The following is an 18,001-nucleotide window of genomic DNA, read 5'->3' as shown; positions in this document are numbered from 1 at the left end:
TGGGTGGCGAAAACCAAACACACTCTGACTAGGCTTATAAATGCCCTATGGCAGATAGCCTAGTGTGAACCTATGAACCTATGATGCCCTTTCCTCCACTATAGTGCGATTTTAGAGTTGTTATATTTAGGTAGGGGGGGTGTGGAAGGCAGAGAAAAAAAAATTAGAAAATTAGAAAAAATGTATTTTTCTAATATAGAGATTTTGTTTACTAATTATATTATTTTCTTCAGTGGTGGCCAAGTGGTTAGTTTCCCTGAAAATAACATAAGTAGCAAATTAAACCTACCGTGTTGGAAAAAATACAATAATACATAAATAAACCCACAGGAATGGGGAGGATTCACCACTGCACTCCCCCCACACCCTATCTAAATATAACACTTCCAAGATCGCACTATAGTGGAGGTAAGGGCAAAGTTCATCAGTGATGGCCTTTTGGTCTCGTTGTTATTGGAGTCAATGTTCTATTAAGTTAGAAGAACCATATATATATATATATATATATATATATATATATATATATATATATATATATGTATCTGTTTAACACATAGATGTTTGCAACAGAAGGGAGTAATTCATTTCAAATTTGAATATTGCATTATAATCTGAGGTGTTGTTAGTGCTTTTGGTAAGTATTTATGAGATGAGCAAAGGTGTCATGAAGGATGGTATTGCTGATATAGTTGAGATAGTTCTAGAGTGAAGAGACTTATGTTCATTGTAGTTAAGAAACTAGTCTAGTCTGTTTTATCCTGAGGGCCAAAAAATATTCTGTGGCAAACTGAACTGGTGGATTTTAGGTAAAGTACTGAGAATGAATCTAGTCATTTTGAAATATGTGTTCTAGCTTGTTTAGAAGTGAGTTTGTTAGGCCTGTGTATATTGTACCTGTGTATATTGTGTAATTATTAAAAACCTACTATAGATTAGGATAGATGAGTGTAATTCTTATTAGAAAGTTTAAGTATCACATTCCAGAAGGCCTAGCTAGTGTCATTTATTATGTTGCATTTTTATGGCTGTTGGTACTGAGGTCAAATTGTCATCATATACTGAACCAGTGTATTTGATTTTGTGGATAAATGGTACAATGTTACATGATGCTTTTGTATTTTAGTGAAAGGAATTTGATGTTTATACTGCACAATGTAAAAGCGCATGGAGTAGTCCTTTGAAGCATTGAGTAATAGGTGGGAGTTTTGCAAACAGTTTTCTCTAGTAGAGAAGTCTGCCATTCCTGTTCAGCTGATATATATATATATATATATATATATATATATATATATATATATATATATATATATATATGTGTGTGTGTGTGTGTGTGTGTGTGTATCTTGATTTTTGACTAAAGCAGCACTGTGGCATCATCATACAGGACAACCTGTAATGCAACACTTTAGATACGTCATTTATATGTAGACGAAATAATAAGGATCCTAAAACTTTTCCTTGGAATGCCTTTGTAGTGTATTGTGCTGACAGGTATTAATCCATCTTCTGTTGTATATCTTATATGTAAGGTAGGTGTGAAACTATTTGAATTACAAGTGATGGGAGGAAGAGTTTCTAGTCTGTGTCTTATATGGCTGATGGTATTGAATTAATTAGAGAACTGTCAGAAAAGTCCTGTAAGAAGTTCACCTTTGGCTATGTTTTTCTTTATCTGGCAGATTAGGTCAGATGACTGATACCGAGGCTGTATTGACCATGTGACCTTAATGGAATCAATGTTAACATGTGTGAAAAAAGTTGAATTCTTCTGTAGTTGGTTATTTGTTAGTTCAAATGTTTTAGAAAGTATGGTTAGAACTGCAACTGCTAATTTAAGGTTCCACCATTACACATATGATACAATATGGGGAAATTTCCAAATTTCAGGCACTGTGAATTCTCCAAGGCTGCTATAAATGAGCAGGCTGAGATGAATTCCTAAACAGTGAGCAGGTGTATTTTATGAATATTAAGGGAAGGTTATCTGAGTCAGGTAACCCATTGTCCTTAATTATTTCAAGAGTTTTCTTAATGTAAAAATACTGACTTATTTGATTGTGTATTACTGAGGTGATAGCAGACATGTTGTTGTTGTTGTTTGTCTTTTCGGCTTTTCCTGGCAAGGGGTCATCAAAATTGAACTCCGGTCCACTAATGATTGGCAGTAGACATGGTGCCGAGTTGCAAGCCTGACGCCCAACCTTCAGCGAAGGCACGCCCATTCACACATGTCTTTCGGAGGCCACGCGACTGCGGGGAGCATATGCAGACTCCACACAGAAGGCACTCCCCTCACACTAGCTGAGAATCGAACGGGAGAACCTCTTGCTGTGATGCAACAACGCAACCGCTGGGCTTTCAATATTATTGGAGGAGTGTTATGAGTAACATAAACCACTGTCTGTAGTGCATAGTATTTCTGAAGTTTCTTTGAGAGGGATGGGATAGTGGTACTTCTAGCTTTGCAGCCTTTATTGTTTGCCTCAGTTTCTTAAGTGAGGTGCTTAGTAAATGTACTTAGTAAGCAAGGGTCTTTTGCCATTCTGTATGGCTGTTTTACATTTATAGATAAAGAAAAGGCACCCAGTCTTCAGACTATTACACACCTAGCCAATAACCAAACAGTAAATACAGGTGAGAACCAAACCTTGCCCCTTCTGCCTGTGAGAACCATTAAGCCAACCCCCAACACACAACTGAAATTCCCGGACTGGGAAATGAACCTCGGCATTGATACTAAGAGCACCAGATCCTAACCACTAGAGTGCCATGGACCACAAGATTGCCAGGGACTCATATTTTAAGTTGATAATGTTTTAGTAGGTTGACTTAGGATTCTGAGGTTTACTCAACATTTAAACATTTCTTGCATGCACTTTGATCATCCATGGTTGCAAAGCATTTTACTTTCATTAAATTTAGTGGGCTAATACTGTCTATGAACACTATGACTTGAGTCATATGAATAGGTAACATTCTCTTCATAGATATCAGAGGGGTCTATGAGCTTTATGTTTCTTTGCAGTATCAGAGTGGTGACATATATTTGGCAATATTTTTGAAGCTCTGTACCTTAAATTAAGTAACAAATTTTCTTGGTTTCCCATTATTCGAAATGATAAAAATAGAATGGATGTTCCTTACAGTGACCGTGTCCATTAGAATCTCTCTAGGTGTAATATTCTCAGTTTTCAATACTAAAATCTGGCTGAAGATGGCTGATGGTTTGGAATTTTTGTCAATATGGGTGAAAAAATACTAACTTTTGATAATGACCAATGTAGCATTTTATTTATTTATTTATGTATTTCTGTTTGTGTTATCTGTTTGTTAACTGGGTAAGCACACTGGACAAAGTGCCTGTCTTCAAGGGAGACACAGAAACACTCTTTGGATAAATGACTTACTCTGAGTCACAGACAAATGGATGATGATAAAGTGCTGTAATCGATTTTTAAATTATTTTTACAATAAAGGTTAAATTCACTACAGGCTCTAGCTCTATGATCACAAGATAGTGATTTATGGCTATAAGTGGGAAGAGTATGGCAGTCTTGAAGGTATAGAAGTATAGATGTGGTGACGATAAGAGCAAAGTTAGCCCCTTTCTTGATGTGCAATCATGAGATAAGCTTTAGTGGTGTCCCAGTTTAGAACCCACCAATACAAAATTGCACAGTCTGTTAATGTCTGAAGAGTAAGACAGTTATTTTTCAGCTGTGAGGTCAGAGAGGAAAAAGAAGACAAAAAGTAGAAGTAAGGCAGCAGACAAGATCAGAAACTAGGTTGTGATTAATTGGCACTAAAGGTAGAGGAAGGGGTGGGTGGGACAGCTCTGTAGTGATACAGATATATCCACCTGACATATCAAGGAATAAGTATGAAAGACTGCTAGAGAGAATGTATGAGTGGGTTTGAAGAGGAGGGCAGTACCTATGGGGTCTCTAAATCTACTATGCGGTGGATTCTGAGCTGCTGCATAGGAAGAGAGGGATTTGACTTTGATGTCTTGGAAAATGAGGGGTTTCGCCAACAGGTGTAGGGTTTTTTCATATAAGATAGAACTCTAGAGGGAGTCCTAATCATGGTTGATGAGGTCATAGATTTCTAGGCTAAGGAACTGTTAGCTAGTAGTGACCATGTCCTTGAAAGGTTCACAGTAGGGGGAAAGGGCACATCCAAAGACAAATATAGCGGAGTAAGACTTTAGGAGAGTGGAATGCTTTGTAACAAGAGGAAAAGTCAAAAATGAAATAGAGCTATTAGAGCAAACTGAAGTAGTAAACAAGCTATGGTAATCAGTTGGGGTAAAGTATTCAAGGCTGTGGAGAAGGACATGGAGAATAGGAAAAAAAGTCTAAAAAGAAGGTGGCAGATTGAGCCAAAGGGGATATGGAGGCAACAATGAGGGCAAATGATAGGACCTACAAGAGAGGTAAAAGAGATGGTGATGAAATGGAAAGGGCCAATGGAAGAAGGAGAGTAGCACAACGACTACAAATATATCAGTGACAGCAAAGGTAAAGGTTGAAAGGGAGCTAGCAGAAGTGATCAATAAGGGAAAACAAAAACAAAGATAGGCATTTTATTGTTAGTGTTTTCATTCAGGAAATACATGAACTTCTTCAGACAAAGAAACTCTAAGTGTCCTCATTTAAAATAAAACTGTCAATTAAAATGAGATAATTAATTATAAAGCCAATTAACATAACTTGAGAAATTTAAAGAGACAGTGTGTTATAAATATAAATGCTTTTTTTTATAAAATCAGCAACAATTGTTAAAAGGGATCAATAAGGGAGACAATAAGAATATAATCTGTATAGATCTGACCAGGCTGAGCAAAGATTTTAGGGAGATCACACACGTCTGGGAAAAACAGAGTAATTGAACAAATACATAGTTTCAGGCTTTATAAAGGAATAACAAAGAAGGTGGCATTCATGAAGACAGGCAAATCAAAATGGGAAGAATAGTGCACAGACATTAGCTTAAAGAGGGAGGAGGTACTGAGGGAATTGATTGCTTTTAATGAAGATAAAGTATAAGGAACACATGGGACAAATACCAGCATTCTCACAAATGTGTCCAGTCTACTAGCATAAAAAGTAACAGTAACAACAAATCTCATTGATATGCTACAAAGACTAAAGATAATGTTAATGAGGTCAGACTAGTTTAAAACTAGTAAATGAGAGGGATACATGACAACCGAATATGGCATACATGACAACCGAATATGGCATACATGACAACCGAATATGGCAAACAATGCAATGAATTCTAACCATGCTAAGACAGAATATGAAAAATACAAACCTCTTTTCTGAATTGAATTATAGAAGGGCTATCACCAGTGCTTCAAATCACATAAGTATGCTTATTTAATTTTCAAACATTTGTGTAAGAATGGTTAATCATTATCACTAGGACACTGACATTTATAGACAGGCATTTATAGTTGGATGCCAAATGTTCAAATAGTTTTGCTTTGAACAAATCATAATATTGTATATGGCCAAAAGATCTTTAACTCAAACATGATCCAGTTTTAAGACTGATTCAAAGGTGAAGCACAACTAGAAGGGGCCAGACTATTTGGATGTTAGCAATGCCTTTAATTTGGTTCCAAACTGATGGGTGATAATGAAAAAATGAAGAAGCTGGGGGAGGGGGGGTAGGATAAAGACTGAGGAACTAGATTAGTGTGTGGCTGAGTGTAAGAAGAAAAATAGTTGAGGAAAGAGAAAATATCAGGTAATTGGCTAACAGGAGGTGTCTGTCTTAGCTCCAGTACGTTTCAATGTGCTTGATCTAGCTATATTTCAGGAAATTGAGAACATAATCAATTCTGTACTGATGACGTCAAAATAGGCTAGGAATAAAGGATGGAGTTAGAGTCTAGGGAGAAATTTGGAAAGGTTAATCAAATGAACAGAAAAGTATCAGCTGATATTCAGTAAAATTAAATGCAAAGTACTGCAGCTGGACCACAACAGTCCAGGAACTGGTTGTAACAGAGCAGGGAAAAAAGATCTGGAGGTATAGATTATACCTGGCTTGGACCACCAGGAGCAGAGTGGGAGGGCAGTGACAACAGCAAATGGAATGTCTAAGTGCATCCTCAGGGGTTAGACCCTACAAGAAAAAATATTTTACTCTACAGGCCTCTGTTTACAGCACACTTTAAGTACTTTGTACATTTCCTGGGGCTGTACAAGGAAGCACTTGTGAGTCTGATTAGAAGAATCCACAAAACCCCCTGAAAGATCAGTGAAATAGAATGAAAGCATATGACTAAAGACCAAGAGAGCTGGAGTTCTTCACACTTCAGTTCAAGAGATACAAAATGTGTCTGGGATACTTTTCCAGAAAGCATCAGAGACACAAGGAATCGACTACAGGAATGAATTGTGGAAACAGAATCCAAAGAGTCCATCACAAGAGCATGTGACATGTTGAGAATGTTTAAGGGGACATAAAGATGGAGAGAAGGTATACGAGAAAGGCTTACTATATTCTTCTACTATCAGACAAATGTAGTGTAAGGTAACATAAAATATGGAGGAAGATAAAATATTTACAGAATGAAGAGCACCTTTAAGAATTCATAGCTTCTTGTGTAAGCTAATGTGAGATTGTATTAAGCTGGGCTAATCTGGCATATGCTTTTTTTATACTTTAGATGCAGAATGATGTAAGTATGGATGCACTTTAACCAGATACTAAGCACTTATACATCTCATGTTGCCAATCAGAGAAAAAAAAATGAAAAACTTAAACACAGCCATACATTTCATTGTTGCACTTCTTTGAGGTATTAGAAACAGCAATTTTGAAGATTTCCTGTTGACTATCAGATGTTTGGTTTTAAGACATTGTGGACAAATTCACATCAAATGATTAGTGAAAAGTTCTGATGTGGCCTGTTTGGTATGATCACATCATCAACAACCAGCATGTTTTATTCTGTTAGAAATTTGAATGGTGGACTTAATAAAATGAGAACATAGTACTGGTTCAAGTATTATGCCCCCTGGCACACCAGTTTGAATCTTTATAGTACAGGAAAAAGTGTTGTCATCCATAAGTTGAAGGGAGCAGTGGGAAAGATAATTTGTAAACCAAGGACTTTTGTGTGAATCTTATGTGACTTAGCGGGGAATGAATAAAAAACTTAGGAGCCTTGGTTAAATTAGTGAGGATGGTTCCATTAAGCTTATTGCTAATCATCCTTTCACTAGATGATTAGTCAGTAGCAAAATGCCAGAGGTAGTGCTGTATTCACCTACCAACCTACCCATTCACTCATACACACACACACACACACACACACACACACACACACACACACACACACACGTCATCTCACACCATTCACACCCCAACAGACATGCACGCACACTGTGACACACAACTCACCTACCACTATCTTTCCACTGAGCTTTAACAAACTTAACTGCAGTGAGGCCCCTTCCTTTGATTCAAATGGGTGACCACTCTGTTTTTGACTGTGTTAATTGACATGGCCAGCCATACTTATTTATGCAGATGAGCATTTCTATGAATTAATCATTTGTATAAACCACTTACCACAGGCAATTCTGGATAGACAGCACATAGCTAATTAACTTTAGCCACGCCACAGGAATGGCTGATTATCATGCAGTGCAATCATCAGGACAGCCCATGATCTTGGTGATGCTTCTAAATGTATAAAATCACTGTGAGTCTATTTCTGAAGCAAGAAGGTTACTATGAGAGGTAGGCCACTCGTGGTAGGGCATAACTCTCAAGGCAACCTTTTCTCAGTCACACAGAATAAGTTGATGCTATGCCAAATATAACAGCATTGCCTTTAATAAACATAAAAAAAATTGGTTGAAGCATGCAGATTAGCAAAAACTATCTCAAGTAGCATTCCACATTAATCCTTAAAACTCTAGTAAATAAATTAACTGCTAAGTTATCAGAGTGGATAATGCAGTGATACCTTTATTACACATAGGTGATCAGAATTATAAAAGGCCTAGTTTTGAAATACCTGAAACAATTGTTTTACTTTTATCTTTCATGGGGAAAGTTATTTGGATTGAGATAAATAGAAAATACAACAACTGATATTCTATTGTCTATTCAGGAAGAGTATTATGTATACAGGATTCTATTAATACAAAGTTCCTTTATTATTTGTTATATTTAAAGAATTCTGATATGGATTTAACTTTGATATCCTTAAATACTAATGGCTTAAGCAACCCATACAAGAGAGCCAACCTACTAAGCTATCTTAAACTAAACAAGGCTCAAGTAGTTTTTCTCCATGAGATACACTTTAAAATAAATGACACATTTATGTGGGACCCTAAGGAATACACAATACTTGCTCAATCTTCTTATAAAAATAAGACCAGAGGAGTAACAATTATATGGAAAAAGACTTTCTTAAATCCCCAAATCATTTACAAACATGTAGATAATGATAGAATCATAGCCTTAGTTAAACTTAAGTTTAGTAATAGAATTTGGACCCAGGTTAATTTATACTGGTTCCCATGTATGGACTATCTAAGAAACACTTAGACTTTATTACAACTACTTCTAAAGGTAACATTATACTAAGAGGTGATTTCAATTGCATCAAAGATATTACAGAAACTACCAATAGGAAATCTCCTAGACTATTGTCTTCAGCCAAACAGTTAAAAAAATGGACAGAAATGTTTAAATTAAAAGATACCTTTAATGCTTTGGGACAAAATTCTTTACTATTCTTACACCAGGACTATAGACAGGGTACCCAAACTAGAATAGATAAAATGTATATCTCACAAGATCTTTATTCTAAAATCTTGAAATTTTCAATACTAACTTGTCCCTTTTCAGATCGTAATTCCCTGCTGTTAACAATACACTTGGAATTCAATCAATTAATTATTACCTCAAGGATTCCTTCATATATCACAAACATTAAAGACTTTAAATCTTGGATAACTTCTGAACTTCAGCTTTTCTTAGAGATTAATTATAAACCTGATGCAAACACAATTATGGTTTGGGATTCTCTTAAGGCATATCTATATGGTAAAACCATTAGCTGGTACAAAAATAAAATTAAAGAATGAGACTCAGAGTTACAGCAACTCCAAAATCAAATGTGATCTCTTAAATCTAATAAAAACCTAATTGCTACAGATAATAATAAGAAAACAGAAGAAGCAAATAAGAAATACAATAAAATATTATCCCATAAAATTAATTTAGCTATGGAAAAACTGAAATTAAATTCTTATGCTACTTCTCCTAAACATCTTCATAACCTGTCTATGAAAGTTAAGATACAATCAAAAATTAATAACATTGATAGTATCTTTCATGAAGGGAAAAAAAAAGTCTCAGACATAGGGGACATTCTGGAGGCTTTTAATTATCATTATGCAGAGCATCATAAAGATAAAATAAGCACAAACGAATGTGAGAAGTTAGAGAATATAGTTCCCAACATAACAAGAATTCCTGAGGAACTTAAGTTAGATCTACAAAAACCTATTTCTCAAAAGGAAATTATAGATGGGATTAAAGGAAGTAAGTCTAATAAAGCACCTAGAATAGATGGCTTAATTATTGAAATGTATAGATTGTTCCCTTCTTCTATAATCTCTCTTCTACATAAAACCTTTCTTGAAGTTCAAACATTAGCAAATATTCCTCCTTCTTGGATATATTCTCTAATTTCCCCTGTATTAAAAGAGAATAAGGACCCTGATCATTGCAACTCATGTAGACAATTTTCTTTGTTGAATAATGGTTATAAACTATTTATGTCAACTATGGTCAATAGATTGAAAATGCCCATATTTAAAATAATTAATGAAGACCAAACTGGTTTCATACATAACAGGCATACACAGGATAATATTAAAAGAGTATTAACTTTGATAGATTACCTCAATAGAGGAAACCATGAAGCATTGATAATAGGTCTAGATATTCAAAAGGCCTTTGACTCCTTAAATTGGGGTTATTTTTTTAAAGTCATACAGTTGTTTGATTTCCTCTCCTTTTTATAACACTGATAAAGAAAATCTATGAAAATAATCTAGCATATGTCAAATTAGGTCCCTTTACTTCCAAAGCAATCCAAATCACTAGAGGTACTAGACAAGGATGTCCCATGTCCCCTATCCTATTTGCTCTGGCTATAGAAATAATTGCCATTTTAATACGTAATAACCCAAAGATAAGAGGTATAAATATATATGACCAATATATTTCTAAAATAATGATGTTTGCTGATGATGTCTTACTTACCTTACCCAACACTAAGGAAGTGGATATAGTAACAACAAATTTCCAAAAAAATCTCAGGACGCTCCTTCAACAAATCTAAATCAAAATATTTATTATTAAATAAAAAAAAGAACATACAAGTTCCAGTTAATCATATTATTGGAAACCAAGTTTCAACTCTAGACTATTTAGGAATAGTCCTAGGCAAGAATATAGAGGACAAGTGAAAACTGTGGACTATTGAAACAAACTAGGTGACTCTGTATAGCGCGGACTTGTTTATTATAAAATAAAATACAATACAAAACAAAACTCAGAGCAGACTTGATAAACAGAAAAAAGATAGTAAGCGCTTTCACCCCTACACACTTGGGGTATCATCAGGAAACCTTACAGCTTAACTATGCTAAAGCCATAGACTTAATCAAGACATTAATAAGCAAATGGAATAATTTGTTTATAACATTTGATGATAAGTTACAACTAATAAAATGGTTTTGTTACCTAAAATACAATATATAAAACAAGCCCTTATACTTCCACCAGGAAAGAAAATCCTTAAAGAAATCACTCCAACTCTGATGAAATTCCTATGGTACCACAAAGGAAATAGAGTGGCATATTCTCATCATATCAGAAAATGGGAACACGGGGGTTAGAATTCCCAGAGATTGAAACTTATATAAAGGCATCTATAATTAAAATAGTGATGGACTGGATAAATCCTAGATACTCTTCCAACTGTAAACAGTTACATTTCATTATACTAATGAATGAAAATTGTTTATCAAAGAGTGCTTTGGTAACTGACAAAGATATGATATGGCACTATTTAAATTTAAATTTACAGTATAGTACAACAAAATTAACTAAACTTACACTAATAAACAATACTTCTGATATGTTTAAAAAATTCATTGACACAAATTTAGATATAAAACTGTGGCATAGATTTTTAATACCATTTACTATTACAAGGGATTTCCCCTGATAAAACACGTAGAGAGATTTTTGGTTTATGGGAAAATAATAACCTATTTTGTTGGTTGCAATGTATTGAAAATCAACAAGCTTTGAACTCACAAAGTATATTGTCAGCCTATGGCTTATCCCCTAATGGCTGGTTGGTTCTTCAGAGTGTCACTGCATACATTAAGGATCTGTGTAGAATAATACATAATCCATCCTTCAAAACTGTACCAAAAATTATAAACTGGATTTTTGGAATTCTATATAATAATATCAATGTTAAGAATTAATTATCATATCTATATAATACTTTAATTGTCTATAAGACAGCTCCTAAAGATTCTAACTGGCAATACCTAATTAAAGGGTTTCAAGTATCATTATCAATGGAAGATAAAACAAACATTTTATTTTCAGTTAAACTAACTTCTTACTCACAGTTCTGGAGGATTTTTCATTGGAAATTTCTACACAGATCCTTTCTGACACCTGAGAAACTCTCAAAAATGAACCCTTCAAACGGCAAGTTATATTGGAGATGTTATCTGTCCACTAATGATGAATGGTCTCATATGTTTTATGATTGTACTAATATTAAACCATATTGAAATGAGATTAACAAATTTCTATATCTATACTGATATATTTGTTTTGACAAAGTCTTTAATTTTATTGAATGTTGTTAATAGTAATAATATGAAGAAAGATGACCTGTATTTGTTGCGGTCAATGTTAGCAGTAGCCAGAAAATGTATAACTAGAAAATGGAACTCTAATGTAGCACCCACAATGGAGGAATTCCTATCATCACTGCAGGAATGCATACTAATGGAGAAAAAAACTAAAGAGTTAAGAACTTTTCCTAAGCCATTGGTTAATAGTCCATGGAGGAAAGTTTTGAATTTGATTGATACCCTACAGATGGAACCAAACTCTTCCTAACTATCATAGTTTATATATTAACTTATTATTTAACTACAAATGTTTTTATCTGAATCATTTTTGTCAGGCTGGATGTAAATACTGTAAATAGTTATTGAATGTTATGAATGTATTAAATTATTGTGCTATTTCATCAAAATAAAAATCATTTGAGTAAAAAAAAAAAAAATTATAAACGGCTGCAGACCCCATGAGACTATGAAGATAATGTAGACTGAGGAAAGTAGTTTAACTTATCTCTTGCTTTTATGCCCACAAATATGAGTCAGTTGTTGTTTGCCTTTCAGCTTTTCCTGGTAAGGGGTCGCCACAGAAGAACTCCGGTCCGCTAATGATTGGCAGTAGATTTTTATGAAAAGCCAAGGTGCCAGCTCGACGCCCAACCTTCAACAAAGGCACACCCATTTACACACGCATGTCTTTCGAATGCTACCCACCCACGGGGAGGACATGCAGACTCCACACAGAAGGCACTCCCAAGCCCAGCCGAGAATCGAACAGGGGAACCTCTTGCTGTGAGGTAACAATGCTACCGCAGTACCACCGTATCATTCAAAAACAGAAAAGTAAATATACAGTTTCAAAATATATGCTTCTTTGAATAGAATTTAGAAAAATAGTCCATTTCAGAAAAATATATATTTTGTAACATTGTATGATTATCAGCACTGTCAGAAAGCCATCCTGTCTGTGGTCAGGTGTCCCCTCACTACTGTCTGCAAAAACACCTGAATTAAGATTTCCTGTCTGAGAGATGATGGCTGATGTGAAAAGAAAAACCACCATGCACTTCAAAAACATGCTCACATCAAACTAAATGCTGTTTACCTTCTGGAAGTGATATTGCTCAGGAATGGTAAATGATGAACAAGGTAAACATGTGTGGAAACAGCAATTAATTAAGAAACCTGCTTGTGACCAGAACAAGGCCTTCTGTCAAGGAATGTCTAACCAGTGATAGCAGAGAAAGCAGAAAAGAAAATCATGTGGAGACGGCACATGTACGTGTGCTGACTTGGTTCAACTCGTTCACCAATGCATGAGTGTCAGAGTGAGAAAATAAGCTATTAGCTTTAAAGAGCTCACTGTTTAGTTTACATCTATTTTTTTCCAGAGTAAATATTGGAAATGGGAGTATATTACAGCACGAAAAAGGAAAAAGGAAACAGAAGAAAGCACATAAGGGAAATGACTAAGACATGAATGTGATTGATGGATTGGAAGGAAGACTAATATTTTTTGTGAAACAGGTGCCCATTTTCTGCACATCAAGATAGTAATGCTGGGAGGGAAATAAGGGGAGTTAAATAAATGATAGAATTTGTGTAAGTAGCATTGGAAAATGCACAAATATATAACACAGACAAGAATGACAGGAGAGGTGCTGATGCACTGAGGGAGGGGAGGACAGTGAAGTAGGAGACATCAGACAAACAAAGAGAAGACAATGGTGATTGGTAGGATTGTTGAACAAACAAGGGAGAACAAGGGAGAACAATGACAAAAAGGGGGGTGGAGCTGCCAGAGTTGGGCAGGAACATGACTTTGCAAGCCACAAAAAGAGTCTTTCCAGGTGCCCGATGCAGGCATCAATGCACCAGTCAACCAGCTTCCCCACCACCTCTACAAGCTGCCTCTGGGTTGCATATTCTTTTCTCCAGCACTGGCAGAGCCACCACCAGGAACAACATTGCTCCTCCTTCATGGGGAGATCTAGGAGGCCTATCAACTTCCCTGAGGATGATACTGTGGAGGTGGCCCCTAGAAGGCTCAGTTGCAGGTGTTTGTGTTGGTTTTTGCTTGCAACAGCTGATAATCATGTTAGAGATACAACATAACAACTCAAAAATTATTAAAAGAAAGGATAGTACTAAAGAAGGAGTAGAAAGAAATGCAGGCATAAAATGAAATACAGTGCTATTATGACACACGTATGATAATATGGTAGCTCAAGTACAACAGAAATATTATTATGAGAAATCCTTGAGAGTCAGAGGGGCCTACTATCCAATAGCAGCAAAAGCATCTGCATTATAGTCGCATATATCTCCTGGGTAACAATATCGCAATACTTGAAGAAATACTAGCCTGGTCATCCAAAAATATAGAGAAGGAAACAATCATACTTAGTGTTGTGAATATTAACTGATTAGACATCAGACATCATCACCCAACAAACAGTATCAACCTATTTAAGAACACCCAACTCATTACTACTATAACCAGACTCAACAAAAACAATGGCTCAACATTAGACTGGGTCCTTATCTCTGACCCTAGTAAAATCTCCTCCACTGGCACTCTACCTAACAGCATTAGTGATCACCTACCGGCATACGTAATTTGCAAACCAACTCCAGTGCTTAATATACACTACTATAAGCATACCAGAGCCCTCTCCTACTTCTACCCAACTACCTTTAACAATACCCTATGAAATATCAATCAGCAGTTTAAAGTCCTATCACTTAATGATGCTGTTGAATTCTTTAACTGAACATTCCTCCATGTATTAGGCAATCTCTGACATAGGAGACTGAAAACCAACCAGGCTAGATGGCTTACGAAATCCACCAAACAACTTATGAACGCTAGGGATAAGGCCTGGAAATTATGGCATACAAGTAAAAACCCTGCAGACTTTGCTCAATACAAACAACTGCATAATCAATTAAAGCAAGTTCTCATCAAACGCAAACAAGATTACTACATTACTCTGCAGAACGACCATATGCAAAATCCTAAAAAGTTCTGGAGATCCATAAACTCCCTATTATACTCGGGTAAAAGAAATAATCCATCCTCTGATCCAGACATGGCCCCAGCTGAAACTGCCTCACTTTTTAACTCATTCTTTAAAAATAGTATAGTCAGCCTTACTGCCAACTTCCCACTAATCAATCCACTGTCCCCAGACCCATCTGCAACAACAATACCAAACTTCTCTCTCATACCCATACCTACCTTCGCTATAAAAAAAACTCCTGCTTAAACTTACCTGGATCAAATACTTCAGATAACTTACCATCCAAATTCCTGCAAAAATCAGCAGACACTATAGCCTACCCCATTAGTATACTACTAAACAGATCCATTCAAGAGTCCTTCATTCCCACCATCTGGAAAAAGGCATTTATCCTCCCTCTCTACAAACATGGAAACAATAATGATATATCTAATGTCTGTATAATTGCCATCCTCCCTCCAATCTCCAAAATTCTGGAAAAATGTATCCATAGCCAACTACTTAACTACCTACTACATCACATCCTCCTTGCCCCAACCCAGTATGGGTTTAGGCTTAGTTAGAGCACCACCACTGCTCTTATATATTTCTTGGACACAGTCAACCATGCTCAAAACTCAGGATACCTTGTCTCCCAAACTATGTCTTGACCTTTACAAGGCATTTGATACCATCTCCTACCTGCTTCTTCTGACCATGCTGTCCAATTTAGGCATATTTCCCTCTACCCTAGGCTAGGTTTCCAACTACCTTACAGATAGACAACAAGCAACAAGATGGCACCAATCCCTCTCTCCTTTCCTCAACATTAATACTGGAGTCCCACAAGGATCCATACTAGGTCCACTGCTCTTCAGCATTTTCATTAATGATTTCCATGCCAGCATACCCCATGCTAATGTCATCCAATATGCAGATGACTCCACCATCATCTACATGGCCAAGTCTACCTCAGAACTGCTTACACTCACCCAAAATGCCTTCACCTCCACTGAAACCTGGATGAATAACAACCATTTAGCCCTAAAGGCTAATGAAACCAAATTCATGTTATTCACCCCCCCAAAAAAACACCCCAACCAAAAATTTATTTACCATCACCTCACTCAACAACACTTGCCTTGAAATAGTCCCATATACCAAACTTCTAGGGGGTCATCATAGATGAACACCTAACTTTTGACTAGCATATTAACACAAATATAACAAAAAAAACATCAGAAACCAGGCATCCTGTACAAGCATAAACACTTCTTCACTTATGCAGCAAGACTATCCCTTGCCTCTTCCATCCTCTGTCTATGGTGCACCTTTTCTTGCTAATATACAATCCTCTCTTAAATCTAAACTGGACTCATGCTACAATAAAACTGCAAAATTTGTAAATATTGCCAAACACTCCTCCCACCACTGCTTATCACTCCAAGGTCTAAATTGGCTAGAACTTCATCAGCATCTAACATACCTGCAACTAACCACAGCTCATAAGGTAATCTATATGCCTTCTAGTTGTCTTGCTCTCTCCTCTCTGTTCACCATCTATCACCCATATAGACCTCTCTGATCAGTCAATCAGATGCTCCTTAATGTAGCAAAACCTAACCTTTCTGCCTGTCAAATGTGTTACCCATACGCTATAGCAAAATTATGGAATGCTCTCCCTCTGTCAGTTAGGTCTACTAGCAACCCTGAATGCTTTAAGACTTAGCCGAAACAACACCTGTTTTCCCATTGGCTATGAACACGTACCAGCGCTGACTATAAAAAGTTCAGTATTCCTAGCCTTCCTACTTATTCTCCCTATCTGACTTACGGCTCAGACTCCTCATATATACATTCAGTGCTTCCAGCTTACTAGAACCAACATGTGCCACCCAGCCACACATAATCTACTATTATCAGTTACCTACCATATCTCCTATTCATTCTTGATGCCTATATAGCAATAGCTCTAAGGCTATACCTTACTATCAGAATCTTTAATCTGCTGCTGTCCATCTTTCCTTATTTACTGCAAAACTGCAATGCTGTATTGCTCATACATTTGTTATTATTCCATGTCATCAACTGTGTTCTTGTTTGGCTTGAAAACTTAAAATCTGACATCTGTATAACTAGTATTATCTATTTTACTGTATCACCTATTCTGTAATGTAGTGTTCTGTACCATTGCTGCTTGATTTCTGTATTTTGATTCCGTAGCTTTAGCTAGTTGTTTGTTTTTTGCAGCTTTTTTCCCCGGGCCTCTACTGCAAATGGGCTCACTCTGGCCCAGTAAACCTTCCGGTAAAGAAATACAAATAAATAAATAACTAAAGTAACAAATAAATACAGAGATATAAGCTGATGTCTTATATCTATATGTACTTTGTATGTTATATAAATGACTGTTTGCTTACTGCACTGCCTGGCATTGTTCTGTGCATTTGGTGTAACTTGGATGAACTATACTGTTATTGTATAGGAATATCCTGCTGTGTCATGCACACGTAGTAACTGAGTACTACACAGGCATAACCGACTTAAAAAGTGACAAGAGGATGACAACCTTTTCTCCACTGGTAATCTGGATTGTTATAAAAGTAACATATTTGAAAATTAATACTGAGAAAGGGATAGCCATACCTCTAAGAATATAATGAAAGACAGGGACACTCACCCCTGTGCCAGGAAGGGCAGAGGAACCTCCTCTTGTACTGGAGGGAATTCTTCACCATAGCTTCCCTGGCTGAGGGAAAAGTAGAGATTTAATTATTGTACTGTCCACCATGGTAGGATAGGAAAAAAATATAACCCATATGTACAATACATCTCAAGTGCCCTCACCATGACCTTTCGTGGCCCTATTGAAGAAGGTGTGGATGGCACCTCTGAAGGTCACTATTGGTGACGACACTGCTCACCAGTTTGGGGAATGCTTGTGGTATTAGTAACCACCCTAGTGAGACAGTTCCAGGCATCCACCTTATATTGGGATCCTTCATAGGAGTCTACGAGCAAATGCTCCTGGTGATCTCTGTAAGAACAGGAAACACTTACTCTGCAGGCACCCTG

Source organism: Protopterus annectens, chromosome 5.part0, assembly GCF_019279795.1.
Source record: "Protopterus annectens isolate FY-2018-M chromosome 5.part0, PAN1.0, whole genome shotgun sequence".
NCBI classification, from domain to species: domain Eukaryota; kingdom Metazoa; phylum Chordata; order Ceratodontiformes; family Protopteridae; genus Protopterus; species Protopterus annectens.
The sequence above is the reverse complement of the archived record's forward strand: the minus strand, read 5'-3'. Positions refer to the sequence as shown.